Below are 27,619 nucleotides of genomic sequence, written 5' to 3'. Positions count from 1 at the left end.
GTTTCATATAGACACTAATCTGGCTTTTCACTTTAAAACAGTCGCAATTGAAAAACAAGACTTAATTTACTGCAAAGCATCAAAGACGTCGCGAATGTTGTTGAATCATGACTAAAATTAAGCAAATGCAGTTTACTAGCATACAAAGTTTGAGGTACCTGGATACAAGTGTTCAGTTATTTGAGGAAATCAGTTTTTCAGCTCAAGGTCACCCTTGATCTCAGCCTAACTGGCATCAAAGTAGTTTTAGCGCTGGTCATGTATGAGGTTGCTCAACCAAGTTCGTAGTCTCTAGGCCATGCAGGTTTTCAATTTTTGATAGTAAACTTTGTATTTTCAGCTTACGGTCACAACGACCTTGACCTATAGCTCACCTACCTCAATGGGAAACTCATCCCGAAAGTAGGGTGGTGCTAAAACCCGGTACCCGATATTACCAGATTACAAATCTTGGTATCAAATGATCCGCTATTTATTGCCTATTGACGGAATGTTTATCGAATTAAGATCTCTGTTATGCAGTTGTTGTATTACAACAAGATAAGTGTCATATTATCACACTTTCAAAAACTGGAGGATAGAAATGCTTTGGGTCTGAAGTTTCTACATTATGTTTTCGGCTTTTAAAAGATCAAAACACATTTTCATTGTATTAATAAAACATTGGGTGTTATATTTTTTTCTATTCTATTCCCTCATTATCACATTAAAATGCACAAATAACAACAATAATTATTCAATTTAAATCTACAATACTCCATGACTACATTAATTTTTCGGCTTTTTAAAGATCAAAGCATATTTGGTTATTATTTTCGTTGTTGTATTGATTAAAACTTTTAGTTTTAATATAGAATAAAAATCATACCTATTCCCCAATTATCAAATTGAATAAACACACAAAAATTCATAATAATTTAAAAGCTACTAGACTCAATATTTACAGTATGTTAAAAGTGTGTAATTTTAGCTTTGATGCATGCTAATTATGTTGACAACGACCTCCAATTTGTGTTTGCAAATCCTAGATTTCGCAAACTCAAGTACCCTTTAAATACGGTGTAATCGAATACTGGCCTATACTTTAGTTAGAAGGCTTCATTAAGGTATGATTTTGGTGTTTTTTGTTTGCGAAATGTTTTGGAAGTTTGTCTAATTGACCCGCCAACTTCGGGCCCCAGCGGGGTTTTCGCAGAAAAACACGGGGTTTTTCACTATCCCGCGGGATTTTTCTCCCGTTTTTCAAAAGCTGGGGAAAAATCCCGCGGGGTTTCAATAATACACGATTCAAGTTATTTTAGCTCAAAACAACATCTTATATCAAAAGGAGCATTATGCTTCGACACCGGAAGTGAAATAACGCGAAACAAAAAAAAAACCGCTTTTCAGTACGGGGTTTTTCTGCGGGATAAAACTCCAAGATTTTACCGATAATGCAAAATCCGTAAAAACCCCACTTCTAAGCTAGTATATTATTGTTATGATGTTAATTATCACTTGTTTAAGGATTTTGAAATACTTGCTTTTTATTAAAAGAACAATAGAAATTTTATGAATGTTTTTTACGGTAGGAAAACCCAGCAAAACCTGTTTTGACTATTTATGATTTAAACGCGATTATTGCACTTCATTTAAAGCAAAAACAAATGTTACTACATATGTATCTTATATGTTTAATATAACAACCATGTTAGTTATGTAAATGATATTATTAAAGGTAATTTAACTAATTTCGAAACTTATGAAATAGTGTAATGTAACCTTTTAAAAAGAAATCTTTCTTTTTTAACCGTCTTTAAAAATACTACAGGAATGAAAATTATACGTGACATTAAAGAGTTGTAGCGTTAAAAAGATGATATTGCTTAAAATTGTTTAATTATTGGTACTTGAATCTGACTTTAAACCGTTTTAACACAAACATACAATTAGAATAATCAATACCAGGGTACATGTATCATGCTGGAAAATTACGAATGTGTCAGACGAATTATTTTGTTTTTCATAGAAGATAAACAAAATCATCGAGCTTTGCAGAACGATGAATCAGAATGACTGAATGACACTAAGTTTTGCAAAATGGATATATCCCTAACTTCCATGGTAAGTCATATATATTTTATTCTATTGCATTTTTGTGTGGCTTGTTGAATATGTATCAGCTAAGAACACAGGTAGATCTACTTGACACAAACAATTTTAATAAGAATATCTTAATACACTTATCCCATATATAAGGCGATTATTGATTATGTGACTTGCACCTGTGGCTAAGAAGTAGGACAACTCTTGGTTATGCACCAGTCAGTTGTAACTTCCCCCACCCGCCCCCCCCACCCCCAGTCCAGGGAATGGCAGGGACTTTGACTTTCGGTCCAGCTAAGCCCGGGCAAAGGCCCATTTTCCCCAGCTAACCCCGGTATACACCCAGTCTCGGGTAATCACGGCCTCCCCAGTTCCAGAGAATAGAGGGGACTTTGACTTACTGTCCAGCCAAGCCCGGGTAAAATCCTTGTCCTACAGGGACGAATTGCCGGTAAAATCCCTGCCAAATGATCCCGTACCCCAAGGACCCTAGGTAAGGCCTCCGGTAATCACAGCCTTCCCAGGTCCGGAGAAAAGCGGGGACTTTGGCTTTCTGTCAAGCCAAGCCCAGGTAAAATCCTTGTCCTGCGGGGACAAACTGCCGATAAAATCCCTGCCAAATGATCCCGTACCCCAATTAGTCCAAATAATTGTACGTTGACAGATTTTTTTATGATTTTTGATATGGCAAATCCTTAATGTACAAATTGTTTTGTACCAAAAGTGGGTAGTTGTTCCGGGTTAAAGCATATTGCGTCCATTAAATATCATAAAAACAAGTAATATTACCAGATTATGTTATTTTATATTAGTTCCGTACACAAAAAATAAGTATCCAACGAATAATTATGAGTTTGACGGTCTATCTCGAAGCTTGTCGGATGTGGCCTACTTATTACGATTGTGTCGAGTTGTTCCGTTTGGCATAATTGTTGTCTGTGTCAGTCAACTTTCATTTTATTGGAAAGGTAAATGTGTTTTAATGCATTTAATGCTTGTTTTGTGCAAAATAATTTCTTTTACATGTATGGTAAATTATGAATATAAACCTTTATGATCAATTTCAACCATAAAATACTGCACTTAATACAATTTCAATATTTTTCAAACACCTCTGGTTTTTACACAAACCCGTTTAGACATTAGGGATTGGAAGAAACCCGTATAACACGTCTATTATTTTAGACTTGTACCCCAAGGACCCTAGGTAAGGCCTCTGGTATTCATGGCCTCCCCACTCTCCTAAAAAACGGTGAGAAAAAACAACATTATTATTAAAAGTATTTATTCTTTTCATGAAAGTCTTTTGCCTGTAATTGCGCATTCAACATCCTAATGCAATATAAACTGTCATGATCTGCCCCCAGATTTCAGATTTAGTAAGCTTCTTATGACACAGACAACAGTTTTGCCTATATATGATCTGCAGGTTGGCGCATGATTATTATATATTAATGGCATATTTAGCTGACTCCAGTGGTCAAAATTGACACCAGCCCAAATTTTATTTAAGCAGGGCTTGATAAAAAAATTAATGCCAAGCATTAGTGTTAGAAGTCGGGCTTGTACCTTCAAAAGTCTAATTGGATGACTGACTCAGTATGTGCATGTTTTGACATATTTTTGTTACTGTTTGGACTTTCTGGTAGCATAGTTGTGCTTGTTAGATGTAAATTCTTCCCTCAGAAAAAATCTATCCATGGTGTGTGTTTTTCCATGTAAATGTCATTATAACTATAACTATAGTATATGTCACTGTTATATTGGTCTAAATAACTGTTTCAAAGATGTGATTACTTTCAATGTACCTGTCCTCAGAATTATTAATTTGTAAGTTGTATACATGAATGTAATGTCTGTTCGTGAATAACTGTTCCCATGGGATGTATCTCTTCATTGTACTAAATGCCCTTATAACTCTTACTATAGTATATGTCAGTGTAATGTTCGTCCTTGAATAACTGACCCCATGGCATGTGTCTTTGTAATGTACCATACATTTTAGAATGACTATTATGATTATTACTATATATTGAAAGTCAAATGTAATGTCCGTCCCTGAATAAATGTCACTATAGTGTCATTTTTTGTTATAAAGTACATTTTAGAATAACTATTTATACTATATTGTATGTAATTGTAATGCTTGTCCCTGAATAACTGTCCCCATGGTGAGATTCTTTGTAGGTACATTTGAGAATACCAATTTCTGGAGTGTGTGTCAATGTTATGTCCGTCCCTGAATAACTGTCACCATTGGGTGTGTCATTACAATGTACATGTCAGAATTACTATTACTATAGTATAATGTCATTTATTTAGTCAATGTATGTTTGTCCCTGAATAAACTGTCCCAATGGTTCAATTCTATGTAAAGTAAATGTCAGGATAATTATTAGTATATGGTTATTGTCAAGTGTGATGTCTGTCCATAAATAAGTCTCCTCATGGTGTGTGTCTTTGCAATGTTCATGTAAGAATAACTATAACTATAGTGTATGTCAATTAAGTCTAGTCAATGTAACATCTGTCCCTGAATAACTCAGTCCTCATGGCGCTTGTCTTAAAATGTTAATATGTCAAAATAACTAGTTCTTATAAAAGTGTATACATCAATGTCATGTCCGTCCCTGAATAACTGTCCCCATGGCATTTGTTGTTACAATGATAATGGCAGAATAACTATTCCTATAATGTATGTCAATGAAATGTCTATCCCTGAAATCCCTGTCCCCATGGTGTGTGTCTTTACAATTTTCATATAAGAATAACTATTTTTATAGTGTATGTCAATGTAATGTCCGTCCCTTATTAACTGTCCCCATGGGGTATGTCTTTGCAATGTTCATAAATTTCAGAATAACTATTTCTATATAGTGTATGTCAATTTAGTGTGACAGGCCCTGATTAACTTTCCCCATAGTGTGTGTCTTTGCAATGTTCATTTCAGAATTACTATTTCTATAGTGGTGTTAATGTAATGTCCGTCCCTGATTAACTGTCCCCATGTAGGGATTCTATGTAAAGTACACATCAGGATAATTAATTACTGTATTGTATATCAGTGTTATGTCTGTCCCTAATTAAGTCACCTAAGGGTGTCTGGTGTGTGTCTTTGCAATGTTCATGTCTGAAATACTATTAGTATAGTGTATGTCAATGTAATGTCCGTCCCTTATTAACTGTCCCCATGGGGTATGTCTTTGCAATATTCATAAATTTCAGAATAACTATTTCTTTATAGTGTTTGTCAATTTAGTGTGACAGGCCCTGATTCACTTTCCCCATAGTGTGTGTCTTTGCAATGTTCATTTCAGAATTACTATTTCTATAGTGGTGTTAATGTAATGTCCGTCCCTGATTAACTGTCCCCATGTAGGGATTCTATGTAAAGTACACATCAGGATAATTAATTACTGTATTCTATATCAGTGTTATGTCTGTCCCTAATTAAGTCACCCTAAGGGTGTCTGGTGTGTGTCTTTGCAATGTTCATGTCTGAAATACTATTAGTATAGTGTATGTAAATGTAATGTCCGTCCCAGAGTATTACTGTCACCATGTAGCGATTCTGTGTAAAGTACATGTCAGGATAACTAATTACTATATAATTGTATGCCAATGTTATATCCCTAAATAAGTCTCCCCATGGATGCACCAGTCAATTGTATCCACGCTCCCCCCCCCCCACCCAGGTCCGGGGGTATACCGGGGATAGCCGGAGAAAAGGGCCATGTTTTTACTTTCCAGGTGGTCCCACTGGGCCGGGTGACCGCGGTGGTTTTGTCATAGGGCCAAATTAAGCCAAGATTGGGCCTTATATAGAGTCTCTGGGGTGCGGGGGCATTTGGCCGGGGTTTAACCATCAGTTCGTCCCCGCAGGGCGGGGATTTTACCCGGGGTCGGCTGGACCGAAAGTCAAAGTCCCGGCTATTCCCCGGACCTGGGGGGGCTGTGGTTACAATTGACTGGTGAATTATAATGTCAGTCCCTAAATAAGTCTTCCCATTGGCGTGACTGTCATGGTAATGTACATGTACCGGTAATTATTACTTTAGTATATTATTTTAAAACTAACAGTAGGATGTCAAAATGACTTAATTAATTACACCATGATAAATGATAATATATCATGAGTGGATGGTACTCTGAAATTGCAGAGCTTAATATTATTTTTTTAGTTGAACGATTTTACTATTGTTAAAGTGACTGGTCAATAAACAGAATTTATGATGAAATGGGTTTCATTTTTCTACATGCCTTGGCGAAACAAAATAATCCGCTGAGTTCTCTCCATTCCTTGAAGCTGTCAAATAAGTTCACATTTGGATTATATATATCTTAAATATATATGTCTAATGTCTACACTCATGCACAATATTTTGCTAAGAATTAGGCGCAAGTCCGCTAACGCGTTCACAGGGGGTACTTTGAATGACTGGGGAATAGCACGGTAGCGCCCCTAGTGTGCCTCCTTGTTTTCAGTTCCTACTGAAAGATTACTGTTGGTCAGCCTTAGAGTATTTGAGGTTGGCTGATGTAGTTTTTTCAACTGTCAGAGACTTCTGTTCAGGATTTCCACTCCTTTATTCTAAGAATAGTGTTCCTTTTAAATCAGCGATAACAAATAACACAATTGCAATTGCAAATCCAGTATGATTTAAGTCTATTTCATGTATAGTTATATGAATTTTTCATATGTGGCAGGTCTATTTTAGAAGTCTTTTGTTTATAATTGTCTCTGTGGCTGCATTTATGCCACTCTGATCCTGTTGTTGTTGAGATAATGAAGATAAAATTCTCTATTAACAAAAAGTCCACAATTAGAAAATAGTAGGAGAGAATTTTCCAAAAAAAAAAAATCTTAATCAAGATATGAAAAGGGCCCTTATAATAACCTAATTAAACTTAAAATTAAAAACAAAAGGTAAGACTTGTTAATTACTCTAAAATCTAGGTGTTAGATGACATTAAAGCTGCACTCTCACAGATATATATACCATTTTGACAACTTTTTTTTTGTTTGTCTTGGAAAGAGCAAATTTCTGCCTAGATATCTGCAAATAAATTTATGATTGCTGACAAAATCAGATCGTAGATTTTCACATTTTTCTGTTTGAAAAATTGATGTTTTTTAAGGAAAATGCATATTAGATCATTTTTGGATTTTTTGTTAGTTAGTTTTATTTATATAACTGGTTCCATGGATTTTTGCAAAAATTGGCTGGTTCCAAGGCAAACAATAAAAAGTTGTCAAAACGTTCAATCTGTGAGAGTGCAGCTTTAAGTGCACTATACAAAGAAAGCTGGTAAAAATAATGAATAAACACTTAAAGCAAAATTATGTTTAAACTGGGACCAATAATATGTTATCTTACTCCCAGGTTTAAACAATTGCATATAATAACAATAATTATAGTTTTGTCTGGCTTTTCTTACACAAATAGAAACTAATTTTTTAATCAAACAAAAGACATTAAAACTGCATATCCAGAATATCCTTGAAATAATATCAAAATGCCAAAATAAAATGTACCAACAAAAACAAAAAAACATCTGAATTAAATAACAATTAGCCACTTTAGCAAAATGGAGAATTATACATTTAAGATATTCACATGAAATTCACCTCAATTTTTCCTTTCCATATGATTATATATATTTCTTATTTTTTCCCTCTTTGCTATTAGCCTATAAATCAACATGACCATAAGCAATTATTTTAATCAATTCTGTGAAATGCTATGAAATTGAAGTTCAATTCTAAATTGACAGTGATGTATCTCTTCCAATATTATAAGGATTTATATTTTAAGCATAATTAAGGAATATGTATTTTGATCAATTAAAGTGCATAACTGCAGATTATGTTTATTATCTTAAATAAATTATAAGCCTATTCATAATCATATTTATAGCACCATTTTCAGAATAATGATTGTCACATTAACCAGGCTTTCCCTGTATAAAACTGTCATTCATAAAGAACATTAAAAGGCAATTTTAACTCAGCCAATCAGATGTCAAAAACAGTGAAAGGGGCAATGTCAAGTCCAGTGAAAGGGGCGGAGCTAAGATAAATACTGACATGAAATGTAGATGGATCTTACCAACTGATGAACTATTTTGATTTTCCTCATTTGCTTGTAATAAAAATTAAACTTTTACATTGATACAAATTTATCAATATATTATTGAATATAAAAGTGAATTATAAAAGCAAAATAATGACACCAAACATGACACATCTTGCATAAAGATTCGCATTTTGATAAACTTCCTGGAATTGTTATAATCAAAATACCTTGCACCAATATATCAAATCCTACTCCCACACAATGCAATGTAAAAAAGTAAAAATATATACAGTATGCAGCAAAACTGTCTTCAAATTAAATCCTTGATTAGGCGAAACAAATATTCTTAGTTTCTACTAACATCCCCCAAAAAAGGGTAGATAGGTAGGCATTACTTTTTTTTGGACGACCATAATTCTTTAGCAAACTGACCTGTATCAGGGTATTATTTTAGGTCTCTGAAAAAACGCATTTTGATCAAAACGCCAAAAAAAAAATAGGAAGAAAAAAATAAATTCAGATGGGTGTAAACAAAGATTTGTATAGGCCTTATTATCATATCAGTGATCAAAATAATCACAAGCCCACAAGCCCTGCAAATGTAAAGTTCTTTCTTGGCTGTCATGGGCCCAGGGCCCACTTCAACTCTTGATTTATGGTAGGTTCTGTTGAAAGTATTTGAAGCAAAATACTAGTTTAAAAATATTGGCTTTGAAGTTCTCCATAGTAACACTTCTAAACCTAACAAATGGAGTGAATTAGAGGGTTAATTGGGGGTAATAAAACACATCTTGATAGTGACAATTTAAGTTTTAATCTTTCAAGTGGTGGTTCAACTAAGGAGGGATATATATATATATATATATATATATATATATATATATATATATATATATATTCTGTAACATTCTAAACTTTAGCATAAAATGTTAACTTAAATTTAATAAGAAAAAATATAATTAAAATGTGAAACTTTTTTGTCATTTAAAAAAACTTGTCACAGCTTCACATTCTCTTATTTTTAAGGCCTTCGACATATTTGAGTGGGATCCTGAAACAACCTCTGACACAACAACTTAATTTACAAGAACAACCCTGCGTATAAGAACTACAATACTTCTGACAAAAACAAACAAAAGCAACTCCAGATTTATGAACAACTCTGATTACTAGAACATGAACACAAACCCCATCTTCAAGAACAACAACTTCAACCCCACAACATCAACACTTCCTGCAGGGACAACTACAAAAACATCGGCTTCAAGAACAAATTCATCCTAAACACAAACATCAGCAACAACAGCTACCCGAATAAAACTACTCGACCTACAAGAACACCAGCAACACACTCTTTAAGAACACCAGCATCATCATCTTCTTCTAGACTTGCAAATGCAACAAACACCAAAGACAAAGTTGAATGGTATGTATATATGAATGCAAAGTTTTGACATACACATGTATAAGATATAGTTATTTGTCTTATTCCATAAATATGACCTACTCATTAGAACGTCATTGATTAAATTATGTAATTGAATAAAACTAAACAATCAATTTGCTATCATGGATTCTTTAAGTCAATGAGCATATGACTTTTTTTATTGTCTTTTTATTTTGTTAATGTCTCAAAAAACATTATTGAAGTAATCAACAATATATTTTGAATAGGCTTTTTTTATTGAAGATTAGGCCAGAGTTTTTATATCTTTAGATTTACGGGAGCGCCGTACCTAAATATTGCAAAACCCAAATAAAAATAAAATTCATTTTCGTAGTTTTATTTTTATTTTTTCCGACGAACTCCAAGGTTAAGAAAAAAAAAAAAAAATTAGTGTTCTATAACCCATATCTCAGAACATTAAAAGGATCTTTTAATTATGCTTTTGAAACTTTATGGTGATCTATCACCCTTTTTTCAGCTATGAAATAGCTGACACAAGTAAGGTGTGTTTTGTCTTCGTGATATAAGAAGATTTAAAAAATAAAAAAAAATCGGAGAAAAATCCGTTTTATTTTTATTTATTTCTCCTTTGGGACATTTTATGCATTTTATTTTTATTTTTATTTCCTCCTCCTTACCCAACTTTTTGAAAAATCTCCCGTAAATCTAAAGATAAAAAAACTCTGGCCTTATGTTCATGCAACATAACCTACTTTATTTGTGTGCAATGTAGCCATAAACTTAAAGGGACTAGACACCAGGTTGGCAAGTACAGTATTTCTTCAAAATAAGCCTAGAACTGTCGATGTGATCATTTAGAAGGCTGATAATACAAAAGGGTTATTAGTACTGTGTTTTGATCCGGGAGGTTGTATTTAACTTGAGTGGATTTTTGCAGATTCGGATTTCACAAGGCACAAGCCTCCCGGATCAAAACGCCATACTAATAACCCTTTTATTATATATATACATTACTAATTTACTTGTTACATCACTTAAAAGCCACATGTTTTCATAATAAATGTCATTTTAAAGGGTCTGTCTCACAGATGATGAAATAGCGAAAAAAACAAATTGTCGAAAAATGACATAAACTTGGCATCGATGTGTACAATGCATTGAAACGTACTAATTGAAGTACCACATATATAGTTTACAATTTATTTAAGTTATTAGCAGTTACTTAGTATTTTTCCATTAAAAAAGATTACTGGGTATGTGTTCAAGGTAGAATTCATTCAATCATGCGTGATTGGCTAGAAGGTGTTATCACGTGAAGTTGGACTTCAATTTTTTTTTTACATTTTGGTACTTTTTTTTACAATTATGACATCAAAGCGTAACACATTCTATTAGATAATTGTCCTGAGATTCGTTACAGAAAAAACTTTTTTGTGCAAATCTGTGACACAGTCCCTTTAAGGACACATTATTTTGTTTTATGACATCATTTTAACATCACGCAATGACACTTGTAAAGTTGTTATGACGTGACGTCACAAGAGTTGAAAACGGCTGTAGTGCACTAGAGTGGAATACAGACTACTGTATTTTGCGATATGTATTACGTGTGGATAAATGATGGGTATATAATAAATAATTTTACATGATTAAAATAAACAGAGCAATCATTTGACTATCTCATTTGGGTTTCATTGTGTAAAAATAGTGAATTAAGTTTTCCAAGTTTATATTATATCCATTTATGAATACAGATAAATATACTGATGCTTTTTTAAACTTACTGGGATATTATATGTGGTAAACACACCCCAGAAAGTTTCATATCGACAATATGTGCAAAAGCTGTGAAATTATGTGTCTTAAGCAATGTTATATAGCTATTAGTGATGGGCAATCGGTTGAGTTTTACAATCGATAATCGGTTACAATCGGAGACCATCAACCGATTAGACATCGGCTATAATCGGATATTATAGAGCAGTGGTTGCTAGTGATATACTTGAAGGTAATGGGTATCACTTCGTCTATGTAAGCTGAATTGAATATATAAACCAAACAATAGAACTTACGTATTCATTTTTCAGGAAACTAACAAACATAAAACATATTTTTTTTATATTTTTAAGTTAAAAAGAAAAAAACATTAAACTGAAATGTATACATCAGAAATTTCAAAGTCACCAGTATGAATCTACCAGTAAATGTTTGTTTAGAAATATTGTCTGGTCAATGAGATATGGGTTCATTCTACATCTCTTCTTGCTCATCACCTGTGATCTAGTTACTGTATACCTATTTTGCGTAAGCCTTTTTGCAAAGGCAACAATACGCCTTGCTTGTGTCAAGGTTTTCTTTGGTTGGAGGTCCTGGTTTGATTTTTCTAAATGCAAAAAAGAGCCAGACTTGCTTTCCCACCCGGATAATTGTACAGCATATCGTCATTGTCGTCTGCCATTCTTACGAATTGTACCCAAAGAAAAATGAGCGGAAATGTCGGCAAGATAAAAAAATCGTAAATGAATACTGAGTAACCTCCCTTGATAAATTTGTATGATGTTCCACGATAATCGATTATGATAATTTACAATCGATTATCGCCGATTTTGAAGCTTTCCGATCAATTTTCGATTATAATCGATCATCGGCCCATCACTAGTAGATGCATTGTTATAATACAGTATTATTTATTGTAATTATAGTTATCCTTCTTACCTGATTTATATGTTTGTTGTATAACATTTACGTAAAGTTTTATTCTATAAGACTGTATGTTTCTTTGTATATGTTCTGATTATCATGTGTCTTCATATCAGAGGAAAAAGAATCTCTCCTTACTTTTCTACATGACATGTTAGAATAATTAATGCGATTGTGTTAAAAATAAGGTACAGTACAGCCTTTTAGCTCACTGTTAATATCTAAATAATCCAGGGCTTTCTCTGGCCATTTTGGGAAAAAGACCCTGGACATTTTGGGAAATTTTGCGTCATGAAAATGCCGAAATTGGGAAATTGTACAGTTAAAAGAAAAAGCTGTGTAGTCTCCTGAGAATTAGGAAATGATTTAATATTAGTTTATTTTCCCTTTAAAGGACCCAAAATGGCTAAAATATCAATCCTTTGGTTGTAAATATCTATTGCAATAAATCATGACAGATAATATTTCATACTGATCTCTGAATGTGATGAAAATCAATGATTTCCGAGATCTATTATCAAAAAAACTTTGTATGGCATGACCTATTAGGATGTTGCAAATGAACCAATACAGATAAAAAGACTTTTAAAAAAAAAAATCTTTTAATTGGTATTTTTTTCTGAAGATTGGGAAAAATACCTTACATTTTGCTTTGGGAATGGGTCTGATAGTCGGACCCTTGGGTACTATAGAAAAAGCCATGTAATCATACACCAAATTGATGATTATGTGTTACTATGATTCACAGCCTATAAATAAGTATGCGCTTGGATACCAGGATGATTTTTCACAAAGCTTATGCACCAGTCAATTGTAACCACGCCCCCCCCCCCCAGGTCCGGGGAATAGCGAGGACTTTGACTTTCGGTCCAGCCACCCCCGGTTAAATCCCCGCTCTGGGAGGACGAACAGATGGTAAATTCTCCGCCAAATGCCCCCGCACCTCAGGGACCCTAGTTAAGGCCCATTCCCCGCTATATTTAAAGCATAGACAAAACCACATTCATCCGGCACTGCAGGGCCACCTGAAAGGTAAAAACATGGCCCATTTCCCCGGTATACCCCCGGACCTGGGGGGCCGTGGTTACAATTGACTGGTGCATTAATAATAGAAAGGCTGGTTTCTTACTATAAAAACAATAAAACATAAATTGAACCAAAATGCAATACTTTTGTCATAGAGAATGACAATTCATACATGTATAACTACATGTATGATAAACAAGTCTAATTTCATCTATTCATCATATTTGTGCAACCGTTATGGATGAATGAGTACAGTAGAATCTATGCGATATAATCAGAACGTATTTTGTTAATTCTAAGCCTTTTTTCCTTTAATAACTTATCTATTATTTTCCCCTCTCTAACCAGTATGTATATACATATGTAATTGTTTATTTGGAGGTCTTAATGGGATAATGACTTTCAAAGTTTGAGCAGTATACATACACGTAAAACGAAAGCAGTTAGAAGCGTAATAAACAGGTCTAACAGGATCATGAAATTATACGTGAAATGAAACATGATTTTCAAATATTAAACTCAATTAATATGGTTTTGCATTTCCTAAATGTCTCTGATTACACACATAATGTGATGCTGATCTGAAAAGTTGTTAAATTGTGTTAAAAAAATCAAAACTCACATTTACGGCCGCCATTAAAGCAAATACGTGACGAACATTTACCATAGCGCATGCGCGAAAACATTTGGGCGTCAACCGTAACAACTCGGCTTTCTCCGGCAAGGTTCAAGATAGTGGACCGGCAAGCTTCGGGATAGACCTCGTTAATTGTAGTAAGGATAAGTATTGTATTAAAATCAAAGCGCTTAAAGCGTTGAATGGCCGTCGGCCTGCAATGTTATGTGAGTATAGTCATGTAATTGTAAAAAAATAATTATTAAATTAAATTATAACATAAAAATCTAAAGATAGTATATAAGTAAGTATATGAGTAGCTCAACTTTAAGAGTTTTATGTTGATTCTCAATTAGATCATGTAGTATAAGTCACTTGAAATGTGGAATACGCCAAATAGTTACGTATAAGGTATGGAGTAATTCTAAATATCACATTAAACCTTATCTGGAGCTTTGGTTTTAATAAACAATGCACTGCCACGGATAAATCATTAATGAATTTTAGTAATATCTACACTTCAATTCAAACTTGACTAAGGCTTATTTAATTTACTTCCAGGGTATGCCAGCTTAACCAAATGCATCCCAAATAAATGCATTGAACATATTAATTAGGTTTATGTGTTAGGCCTACTTCTACAACGACAAATACCTCTGGATCGAATCACCCGAATATTATTTAATCCCTGTATGTTTGATGTACATGTATCTTAATAATGCCCTCAACCAATGCCACAAAATGAACAGAGTACTCATCTATATCAGTGGTTTTAAATATGCATATGCATTATGTTACATGCTCAAGACTTTGGTCTGAAATTACTGAGACAAAGTGAGAAATATTCACACACTTTCCGTTTCATTCGGCATTACATGACAATGACACAAATTGTAGTAGATCGATAGCTTTACGCGATTTGATTTGAATGGTAAAAGTGTATACTTATCTGCATTTAGTACTGGTTAAATGTTGTTAGTATGTACTTACCCAAGAGAATGGTCTTATGTCGACACACGTTTTACAAACACAAGGACAAACTAACAATTTCAATGAAAATAAAAAGTAAGAGCGATTTAAGCTATTAAAAACATAGGAAATATTCTTATGGATGAACTTCAATCACCAAAATAAATTGATTGTTGGATAAAATAAAGCATTAAAATTAATTTAAAACATTATGGTTTGATATCTTACGCATAATTAGCTTTTAATTGCATCATAATACGATCCATATATTCCCGAGTTCTCAGACTTTATTTCCGGGAACCTCTCTGAATGCAATGAACCAGATTCTATTCTTAACTACAAAGTACATGTAGATATTATTAGATATTATCGGTCCTCGGCCTTACATGTATTTATTTGATTCAGTACGCGTTCATTTTGAAACTGTTTGCAGATTCTGCTTTTTATATTGCGTTCTTTAACTCTCTGATATTGAAATAATTCCTTTCTGTACAATTTTAATCCATGCCAAGAAATCCTATCCAATTTTCGATTAAGAAGGAAACCCCTGTATGCCAGCATATACCTGGATTTTAGCAGCATATGCATTATGTTCCATTCAGTGGTTTTGTGCTAAGGGTTAAAGGGCTGACTTGGTTCTCCATGTAATTTTTATCAGTTATCTGCTGTAACAGCTAATTGATTTTATTTAATGGCCACTACGACCAGCATGAAATTCAGGAGTTTGGTCATTTTTCGGAAAAATCTTTCTATAGTGCATGTTTCTTAGGTTTAACGCTTCATCTCATTTTGTTTATTACGACACTTGTCAAAAATAAAACAAAAATTTCAAAAATAGTTTATTATTAAGTATTGACATGATTTTCTTAACTATAAAAAGTATAATTATTAATTAACTAAGCTAAGCATTACATCTTTGATATTGTTCATGAACAATCTCCTTAATTACAATATTTAACTATCTAAACCACACTCTTGAATTATGTTTAAAGATTGAAAACATCAAGTACAAATATATTAACTATATTTCTTAGTTCCCCAACAGCTAAATATTTTCCACACGCCAGCCAAATCCTAATAGCCTCTTATAGAACAATACCGTAATCAAGTCGTTTAATTTAATAACTTGATTAAGGGATTGTTCCATAAGAGGCTATTAGGATTTGGCCAGCGTGAGGATGTATTTTGACCCCAATAGAATCACGAACCCCAGTCAAACTTATCGATTACTGGCTCAAAATGTTATGACTCATGTATATTTAATAAAATGATACCGGGGAGTCGTTTATCTGTGGATGTCGAAAATCTGCTTAAACGGGCTCTACTCCGTATGATAAAATAGCGAAAAAAGAGAAAATTGTCGAAAACTGACATAAACTTGGCATCGATGTGTACTATGCATTGAAACTTATTAACTGAAGTACCACATAATTCACAATTTATTTAAGTTCAGCAGTTATTTCGTATTTTTCCATTAAAAAGATTACTGGGTATGTCTACCAGGTAGAATTCATTCCTTATGCGTGATTGGCTAGTCGGTGTTATTACGTGATATTACCGAGGTACATGTATAGCTTAATTATGAAATTAATAGAGGAAGCCGTCGTAGCTCAGTGGATACGACGCTGGACTGCAATTTTGGCGACACAGGTTTGAACTCGGTCTCCGACACATTTTTTTTTACATTTTGGTACTTTTTTTACAATTATGATATCAAAGCGTAACACATTCCATTAGAAAATTGTCCTGAGATTCGTTACAGAAAAAACATTTTTTGGTGCGAATCTGGTATACAGTCCCTTTAAGAGTTCATTGTACTTTGCGCTCATTATAAATAGATGAATGAAGGGTCTTCGCATTGATACAAAAAGCTTAGTTCCATCATTCACAGCAACATAGAGTTGATTAACGCGAGATAAGCAGCATCAGTAGAAGTTATATGATAGTTAGTAGAAGGGATATTATTAGCTGTTGTTATTGTAGAAGTGGCAACAACAACAACAACAACAATTCAGCAGGAGCGGCAGTAGTTTTAGGGGTATCATCATCATCATCATCATCATCATCATCATCGGTGGTGGTTGTGGTGGTGGTGGCGGTGGTGTTGACAGTGGCAATAGCAGAAGCAGTAGTGTTATTATCAACAGCAATAGCTGCAGCATTACCACCTGTATTACAAAGACTTAAGAGCACACGTATTAAATGACCAACGTAGTCGGTTTTGTTCGGTGGGGTTAAATACCTATTTACAGTAACGTTCGATGGGAGTCATGTTATTATTTGGGGTGTGTGTGTGTGTGGGGGGGGGGGGGGTTGTCAATATATTACAGAAAAGGAGTCACTCAAGGACAGCGACCATTGCCGTGATTTTATGGGGATCAAAATATGTTCTTTCACCGGTCACGGTATGAAGACAATGCCAGATGAACACAAAACTAAGCAATATTCTAGATTGAAACATTGCAAAAACAAATCGCAATCAGTTATACGTAAATGCATTTTAAACGCCTCAGAATGAGTTCATGGTGATATGAACAAATTTGAAGTAAATTTAACATTCGGAGATTCAGTTGATGTATTTTTTCAAGTTTTGCATGGTGTATACGTATACTTACGAACACAATATTTTTTACTGTGAAAAAAACAAAAAAGCTTTAAAAATGAATAATAAGAGTGTGTGTTTTGTTAAAAATGCGAACCCAATAAATCTGACATTTTAAAATCAATATCCATACGCTTAGTAAAGCATATAATTCGACCTATGAGACGGCCAGATTCATATATACAGTCGAAACTCGTTGGCTCGATATCTCATGGCTCGATATCCTCGTTGGCTCGAACCAAATTAAAAGGACCGATTTTTATTTACTCTTTGTTCATATAAATTTCGATCGGATGGCTCGATATCTTGAGGGTCGATATTTCTCCACGCTCGAAGTCGTTTTCGCGGTCCCAAACAAGAATTTCACACTTTGATATGGTTGCTTGGGTCGATGTCATTTTCACAGGTTCAGTTAAGAATCTCACACCTTGATTTGGTTGATTGGCTTAATTTAGCACAAGGCGCTAATGGATTAAAATTGCTTGACTGATATTTTAATTATTATCGAATTTAAATGGTTTAACAGTTTGAATAAACATGCCATCACTTTAAGCTCTGTCTCTAATTGTTATCCATCCCTAAATTATTATGCATTTTGATATAACTTTTAAGCTATGTTTGTGTTACTCACTGTTTACAATTGCTTGTTTTCACATAAATGTATTTTTATTATAAATAAAAAAATAAAATGATATTTTCTAATAATCGAATAAGTCATATTACGAAATTTAGGGTGCGTAACTATGCCCAATAAATACTCTTCCTTCTCTTGCGGAGATGGCGTAGCCAATAACAGACGAGGTAAATACGACTTTATGTAACAAATGAAAAAATAACATTCTGTAAGCATTCCCGCTTGGCTCGATATTCTCGAGGCTCGAAGTACTTTGGCCGGTCCCTAGGATGTAATATAGGTTACATTTTCATTCCAAATAAAACAGTTGGTTTTTCATTTACAATTTTCATTAACATCTGTCATATGTCTAAAAAATAATGTTACTCATTAAAAACAACATGATTATTTTTGTTTAAGAATAAGTAAATAATAAGTTTTACTAAATTAAGTACTCTGTAATTATGTCTAACACTTGATATTTCTTCCCGTCTTTATGGGCAAAATTAAATACATTCTTCCAAATCTTGACCCAAACTACAGCAACTCCCTAGATATGATAACATGATTAAACACATGGTCAGATTCTCGGTCAATTAGGGGTTAATGTGTAGCTGAAATTGACTCTCGTGTAGAAAAGACAAGTGGAAAAATTTGCTGGTATTTCTTGGCATGTTGTGCTCAAGTGATCTAAAAAAGTCAAATCACCCTTGTCATGCCTACAGCCTTTTTAGCTCTCAGAGTCAGTGTTGTAATATCTAAATTGGTTTGCAGATATTTACGCAGAAATTGCCTCTTTTCAAGACAACAAATAAAAAAAGTTGTCAAAACGGTAAATCTGTAAGAGTGCAGCTTTAACAGCCTCTTTAGAGTGTTTTATATTTTTATTTTTCTGGCTAACTTGGATGATGATAAAACTATTTTATTTAATTTCAGAGATGTCCATTCCGGATGTTTGAGTCAGCCAAGTTGATTCTCAACAGGAGTAGGCAGTTGATACCATTAATCTGATAGCACCAGCTATATCAGTGGTTTTACAAGATATTTTTGTTCAAAACACAAGAGACTGGATTCGGTTCAAGAACAGAGATGAAGTAAATGAAGTGTGTCAATATGAATGAAAACTTTCCTTGACTGCAAGGATTAACGAAATGCACACAAGTGACATAGATTTAAATGTTTGATACAAAAAGTTGACGTTTAGAACTTAAAATTATGACACAGGATGTGAAACAACACTTCATAGCCGATAACAGTCGAACAAGAGATTTTTCAAAAAGAAGAAAGATGGGTTTTTTAACCATTGGCAAATGAACCTTTAAAGGAATTATTGCATACCAAGGACAATTTATTGTTTTTGAATTATATAATGTTTAATGTTATTATTAAATTGTATAAAAAACGTTTTTATTAATATGATTGTCTATGATCTTCTTATTCCAATGACTGTTTTACTCCCATGGTTAATATTAAAAAGACATAAAATCGATTTGTGGGCAATAACTACCCACCCGGTTAACTTAGTTTGTAGGAGCGCCCTGCTAGTATACCGGCAGCCCTTGGTTCGAGCTTTTTCCTATCATGTTACTTTAGTATTTTTATGGGTCGGTATGAAATGCATACAACAAAGAAATAGTGTAACGCATACAACATAGGCAAATAAGGGTTTTCACATTTGCATACAACATACACAAAAAAGGATGCTGAGAAACGCATACAATATAGAATAAGAACAAAAATATTGACAGTGAAATTTTATTGTTAAAATCAATAAATTATTATGTTTATGAGTTTAGTCAAGTGAAAAACAGTTAATTCACTTTATTTTTGAATTTTGCTTTTAGAATTAAAACCTAATTGATTGTTTGTAAACTTTTTGTTTTGTTTGAATAGGGAAAAGAACCATATTTCAAATCATTAAAATTGGTTTAATGGTTTAATATCTAGATTTATAAAGAAACAATTTATTATTTCTTTTATGAAAACTTTGAAATCGGGGAAAGCAAAGACACGGAACAACAATAACAAAATATAAATTTTAAGATTACATGAAGAAGCATAAGGATTATAAAACCAAACACAGAATTACTTTTAATAACTTTCATTTCATCATAAGATGAAAAACTACACCAGTTTTTGGTAGTTGTAAAAATGTCTGAATTGATGATTTATATTGTAATAGGTGAAAATAGGATTTATAAGTTCTTACCATTATTGCAAAATGAGAAATATAGATAATTATTAATATATTTTGTAAAGGGATAAACCTCAGATGTTAAATTTGTTTAATAGTTTAACTTTCAATGCAAAAAAACAACATTTGATCTTTCCGTATCCAATACATTCATCAGAACAAACAATCCCAAATTTATAAAATGATCCTTTTGAAATTATAAATTGAAAGGAAAAATGAGTAAAAAGGGTAGGTATATATATTTCGTGTTGTAAATTTGGTTATTCTGTTAGATTAAATTTGTAGTTATTAAATGTGCATATTATATTGATTGCAATATTTGTGATTGGAATAAATTTATCATTGTTTTTTTATAAACAATGGCTTTAGTGATAGGACATAGTCAGACAAAATATTTGTCAGAGTGCTTGGATAAATCGTGTTATAGTGTTTTCTTTCCAATAAAATGAGTTGAGAAATAACAATCCTTTGATTTCATTTATTGACTTCCTTATTATAAACTCCCCAAAATTCTGAGACAATACTCCAATTATCCATAATAGCAGGTGCTATGCAATCGTTTGTTTGTTCTTCATTCACACATCGTTAATTTAAGGGATGCCATAAAGATAGGTGTTAGGTGACAAATGAAAAATATATAATGAATCATGATTATGTCATTAATGAATCATAATTATGTCATTTGGACACCTTATGGCAGACAATACACATAAGTAATCTCCAATAACTGGTATTTTACTGGACAAGTGACCCTTAATTTTATTGGATAAGTGAATCTGTATATAGTACACAGTTTCTGTGTATTGATCTTAATCTTTATTGAATTTGATGATTTTGTAAATCTAGACAACTCATTAAGTTTAACGCCAAAAAAAACCCACAAAATCCCGGGACAGCAAAAAAACACTTTTTTTATTCTGCATTAACGCCAAAATTACTAATTAAACATCAAGGACTCCAAAGCAGGAAAAAAAAGATTTTTTTTAATTAAAGTTTGAGGCAAATTGAATTCATAAAATCCCTAAAATAGAACCATTACCAGAAAAAGAAAAATGTGAAAGCTTTGTATATCTTGAAAACATAAGAAATTATAATGAACCAGTTTCAGAAATGTTTCATACTGGTCAACCTTAATTTGACTGTTAATGACAAAAAATTAACAAAAAGCTTTTTTGAAACATATGGAAGCAGCACATATTTTGTATAGAACAAATTTACTTAGTACGAAACTATATAATGTCTCCCACTTTTCGATGAGGATGAAGAACGGTGGAAATATAATTTTAAGATGGACCCAACAATTTCGCCTGCATGTCAAATTCACCACACCCGTAAAGACCAACAAATATTGTGTTAACACACCTTCAGATTATTCAACAACCACTGAGGAATTTCTGTGTTTTTCATGCAATATTTAAGTAAAAAATTACTCATTATAGTAAACAAATGAATGTGCATTTATCATGTGTAAACTCTTTACATCCCACATGCTTCTCTGTTGTATTCATCATTTTTTATATAATATATTTATGCAAATGTGTTGTTCATTTCGGATACAGTTTATAATTGTTACATATAATTTACAATAATTCTTAAAAATACATGTATGTCTTTTATCAAGTACCAGGTGCTTTACTATACTTATGAGAAATTATTTATATAGATTTTTTTTACAAGTTTCTGATGTATTGTAATCAGTGTGACATGATATGTTTCTGTTTCCTAAATGTACTTATATACTTGTAGTATACACAATGAATTCAATCTTTATTTTATCCAATTGCAAAGTTTTCATAAACTTTTTGTTTCTTTCAAGCTATTAAACCAATTTTAATGATTTCATATAAGGATCTTTTCCCTATTCAAACAAAACAAAAAGTTTGAAAAACAAATCAATTATGTTTTATTTTTAAAAGCAAAATTCAAATATAAAGTTAATAAACTATTTCTCACTTGACTAACCTCATAAACATACTAATTTATTGATTTAAACAATAATATTTCAATGTCAATATTTTTGTTCTTATTCTATATTGTATGCGTTTCTCAACATCCTTCTTTGTGTATGTTGTATGCAAATGTGAAAACCCTTCTTTGCCTATGTTGTATGCATTACTCTATTTCTTTGTTGTATGCATTTCATACTGCGCCTATTTTTATAGTTAATAAGCCCAGGTGTCGTTAGCGTACAGTAGGTCGAATATTTTCTTGGCCCCAATTCAAACAGCCTTGAGATTTAAATGAAACTTGGTAAACATGCAAATTTTCAGAAACAGTAGGCTCATGTCCAGCAAGATCATACATAATATTTCAACACTTGAATGATTAAATACATCTGCTGTTATGTATTCAAATTTCCATAACTAAGATTGTTCATCATTGTAAATATAGTGCTCAAGCTTAAAGCTGTATTCACTAGCGGATCGGGGGGCCTGATTATGTTGTCACGACATTGTTCATTGTTAACTCTTTTTAAACAATGAACACATGTGTATATGATATAGTTTACTTCCGTGTAAAAACAAACAAGTTATGCATGAAAAAAAGAAAGTAAGTAAATTATTATAAAACTTGGTGTAGATCGATATTACCACCATCTTATAATTCAGTAACCATATTATTTCGTCGGCTATTTCAAGGTAAGAACACTGCGTAGGGGGTCGAATTTTTGAAACGAGCGCTACCAGTCACATTGATCATCAGAGTTACTTCCCCTGATAAATCGAGAAATTATTTTTTTCTGTATTTTCTTCCCTACTTTGATTCTATAGAGGATTAAATTTGCGAGGTATGGCCACGAGTATCTTAAGAACATGTTTGAGTATTTTGATTACCAATGCACGTGTCCATAACTGTTATTTAAATGCAATCGTTCCAATTTGTTTCGGACACGGAGCAATTCGGATAACATTTGATGTTAAAATTGTTAAGTAAATATAAAAGACACTATTTGCTATTGGTGGACTGTAACAGGGAAAAACCACATAAATTTTTTTCAGTAATACCTGTGACAACCAGACATTAGTCCAAATAATTGTATGTTGACTGCCTTTTTTTACGATTTTTGATATGGCAAATCCTTCACATATAAATTGTTTTGTACCAAAAGCGGCTAGTTATTCCGATCAGGATTCCGGGTTAAAGCATATTGCGTCTATAAAATATTATATAAACAAGAAAAATTACGAGATAATGTTATTTAACATTAGTTCCGTAAATAAAAAAAAATAATATTCAACAAATAATAATGAGTTTGATGGGTTTTCTTCATTTCATTCTGTCATAAATTATGAAATATACGTAAAAGGCACCTGCAAGCTGCAGTTAACAGTTTTTAAACAATCGGAACAATTCGGCCATGGCTGAGTTGTAGTCCAAATAATTGTATGTACCATTTTTTGATATGGCAAATCCTTCACATACAAATTGTTTTGTACCAAAAGTGGGTAGTAATTCCGATCAGGATTCCGGGTTAAAGCATATTGAGTCTATAAAATATCATAAAAACAAGAAATATTACCAGATAATGTTATTTTATATTAGTTCCGTACACAAAAACATAAATATCCAATGAGTACTATGATGAGTTTGATGGGTTTTTCTTCGTTTCATTCTGTCAAAACATAACGATATATACATGCAAGGCTGCAGTTCACAATTTACATGTAGTAGTATCAGAAGATAAGGTAAATGAAATTATAAAACTATGCTTCATTCACTTTTTTTTCAGTATATGTGTAGATGCTAGTGATGGGCAATCGGTTGAGTTTTACAATCGATAATCGGTTACAATCGGAGACCATCAACCGATTAGACATCGGCTATAATCGGATATTATAGAGCAGTGGTTGCTAGTGATATACTTGAAGGTAATGGGTATCACTTCGTCTATGTAAGCTGAATTGAATATATAAACCAAACAATAGAACTTACGTATTCATTTTTCAGGAAACTAACAAACATAAAACATATTTTTTTTATATTTTTAAGTTAAAAAGAAAAAAAACATTAAACTGAAATGTATACATCAGAAATTTCAAAGTCACCAGTATGAATCTACCAGTAAATGTTTGTTTAGAAATATTGTCTGGTCAATGAGATATGGGTTCATTCTACATCTCTTCTTGCTCATCACCTGTGATCTAGTTACTGTATACCTATTTTGCGTAAGCCTTTTTGCAAAGGCAACAATACGCCTTGCTTGTGTCAAGGTTTTCTTTGGTTGGAGGTCCTGGTTTGATTTTTCTAAATGCAAAAAAGAGCCAGACTTGCTTTCCCACCCGGATAATTGTACAGCATATCGTCATTGTCGTCTGCCATTCTTACGAATTGTACCCAAAGAAAAATGAGCGGAAATGTCGGCAAGATAAAAAAATCGTAAATGAATACTGAGTAACCTCCCTTGATAAATTTGTATGATGTTCCGCGATAATCGATTATGATAATTTACAATCGATTATCGCCGATTTTGAAGCTTTCCGATCAATTTTCGATTATAATCGATCATCGGCCCATCACTAATAGCTATTAAAGTAAGATTAAAAGTTATACACTAGTACTAGTATATCAATTGTATGTAAGTTTTTGACAGTTATCTATTTTTTTTGCAATTGTATCATCTGGTGTCTAGTCCCTTTAATAAACTCTGTTTGAATTAAATTCATACATTATTGAAAAAAATGACAAGCAGCAATTGTCATCACTTGATTGTTATCCTTGCCTTGGGGTTAAGTTTTGCGTTCAGGTCAGTTACATGAAAACTATCAAAGTTGTCACTTTGAAACTTGGGGAACTTGTACATCTTATACCCTTCTTCACATTATACCCTAAAGATATTGAGTCTCACCTGTTTTTAGGGTAAAAAACGTGAATTTTGGTTGATTTTGAGAAATGGACACTAAGTTTCTTCATAGAAAATGAAAGGATTATGCCTTCAATATATCAAACTCATTTAGAAGGGAATGGGGAGGATGGGGGATATTTTAGTATTTGTGGACTATAGTCTAATTATTTTAAGTTTAATAAAATAATGTGCTTAGAAGGCGGCTTACAAGCAAACTATCAGAGCTATCACTTTTAAACATTGGAATATTCACTTTCAAATGTACAATATGAAATAAATTTACAATAAAAGGATATAATCAGACGAGCGTTCAGAACCCGCAGGTGTAGCTCTTGTCATATGCCAAATGTGCTGGTATAAACAAGTGCCAATTTTGTGTGAAATTAAAATTTTCCTTTCTAAAATTGCAGGCTAACTTCAATGGAGAGGACAGAGTAATGGCAAAAAGACGATCATTTTAAAGAGAGGAGGAAGAGGGATATGTAAAGAGTGTTCTGAGGCCAGGATATCAGCAGTGCGTTCAGTCAGGCGAGCGTTTTGTATCTCTGTTGCAACGCAGCGCATATACGTTAAGCGGGAAACCAAACAGCAAACGTTCGCCGCAAACATCTTTCATCTTTACTGAACGCGTTGCAGATTCACGATGGGGGAGGGAGGGGGGGGTGGAACAATTTTCGAGAATTATTGACATACATGTGTATAAATATATATATATCATGGTAGGAACTGTTTGCCTTGTCAACTGTGACTTAAATATTTAGTTCTTGTGTCAGCCTGTGCTTATCTCAAATATTTAATGACATTTTTTTGGTTTGTTTGATAGACATGATAATTATATAACTATTAAATATAAATGGCAACAATTATAGATAAAACATTGTAACTCAGGTTAACTTTATAATAGATAATTAATTGTTTATATGCAATATATATTAAAGGATGCATATTTCTTTTATTCTTGAATCTATTTTTTGTGTTTTTTTTCATATTATATCTTATTTTTCATGAATGTGGGTTTTTAATTCTTTGTCAGTCTCAGAAGAATTAAACAACTTGTGTTGAATTTATTTGCTAGACTGAAACTAGGCTGTTAATATTGGTCAGACTAATTGAATCAGAGAATAATATGTACAGCTAATCGGATTACTGACCAATAGAGTGAATTTAGTCAATGATGTATGAAGTGGCAACAACAACAACAACAACAATTCAGCAGGAGCGGCAGTAGTTTTAGGGGTATCATCATCATCATCATCATCATCATCATCATCGGTGGTGGTTGTGGTGGTGGTGGCGGTGGTGTTGACAGTGGCAATAGCAGAAGCAGTAGTGTTATTATCAACAGCAATAGCTGCAGCATTACCACCTGTATTACAAAGACTTAAGAGCACACGTATTAAATGACCAACGTAGTCGGTTTTGTTCGGTGGGGTTAAATACCTATTTACAGTAACGTTCGATGGGAGTCATGTTATTATTTGGGGTGTGTGTGTGTGGGGGGGGGGGGGGGGTTGTCAATATATTACAGAAAAGGAGTCACTCAAGGACAGCGACCATTGCCGTGATTTTATGGGGATCAAAATATGTTCTTTCACCGGTCACGGTATGAAGACAATGCCAGATGAACACAAAACTAAGCAATATTCTAGATTGAAACATTGCAAAAACAAATCGCAATCAGTTATACGTAAATGCATTTTAAACGCCTCAGAATGAGTTCATGGTGATATGAACAAATTTGAAGTAAATTTAACATTCGGAGATTCAGTTGATGTATTTTTTCAAGTTTTGCATGGTGTATACGTATACTTACGAACACAATATTTTTTACTGTGAAAAAAACAAAAAAGCTTTAAAAATGAATAATAAGAGTGTGTGTTTTGTTAAAAATGCGAACCCAATAAATCTGACATTTTAAAATCAATATCCATACGCTTAGTAAAGCATATAATTCGACCTATGAGACGGCCAGATTCATATATACAGTCGAAACTCGTTGGCTCGATATCTCATGGCTCGATATCCTCGTTGGCTCGAACCAAATTAAAAGGACCGATTTTTATTTACTCTTTGTTCATATAAATTTCGATCGGATGGCTCGATATCTTGAGGGTCGATATTTCTCCACGCTCGAAGTCGTTTTCGCGGTCCCAAACAAGAATTTCACACTTTGATATGGTTGCTTGGGTCGATGTCATTTTCACAGGTTCAGTTAAGAATCTCACACCTTGATTTGGTTGATTGGCTTAATTTAGCACAAGGCGCTAATGGATTAAAATTGCTTGACTGATATTTTAATTATTATCGAATTTAAATGGTTTAACAGTTTGAATAAACATGCCATCACTTTAAGCTCTGTCTCTAATTGTTATCCATCCCTAAATTATTATGCATTTTGATATAACTTTTAAGCTATGTTTGTGTTACTCACTGTTTACAATTGCTTGTTTTCACATAAATGTATTTTTATTATAAATAAAAAAATA

General features: G+C 33.0%; 1 long non-coding RNA gene across 1 annotated transcript; it reads left to right on the top strand.

The window, feature by feature from the left end:
• Positions 1 to 1,949: 1,949 nt before the first annotated feature.
• Positions 1,950 to 25,774, top strand: LOC128239641 (uncharacterized). Its single transcript, XR_008261906.1, has 3 exons — positions 1,950 to 2,103; positions 9,189 to 9,588; positions 25,544 to 25,774. It is a non-coding gene; the product is annotated as an uncharacterized LOC128239641 (long non-coding RNA).
• Positions 25,775 to 27,619: the final 1,845 nt, after the last annotated feature.

Source organism: Mya arenaria, chromosome 1 (assembly GCF_026914265.1).
Source record: "Mya arenaria isolate MELC-2E11 chromosome 1, ASM2691426v1".
In the NCBI taxonomy this organism is placed as follows: Eukaryota; Metazoa; Mollusca; class Bivalvia; order Myida; family Myidae; genus Mya; species Mya arenaria.
Note: the sequence above shows the minus strand (reverse complement) of the source record. Positions and strands in the feature narration are given on the sequence as shown.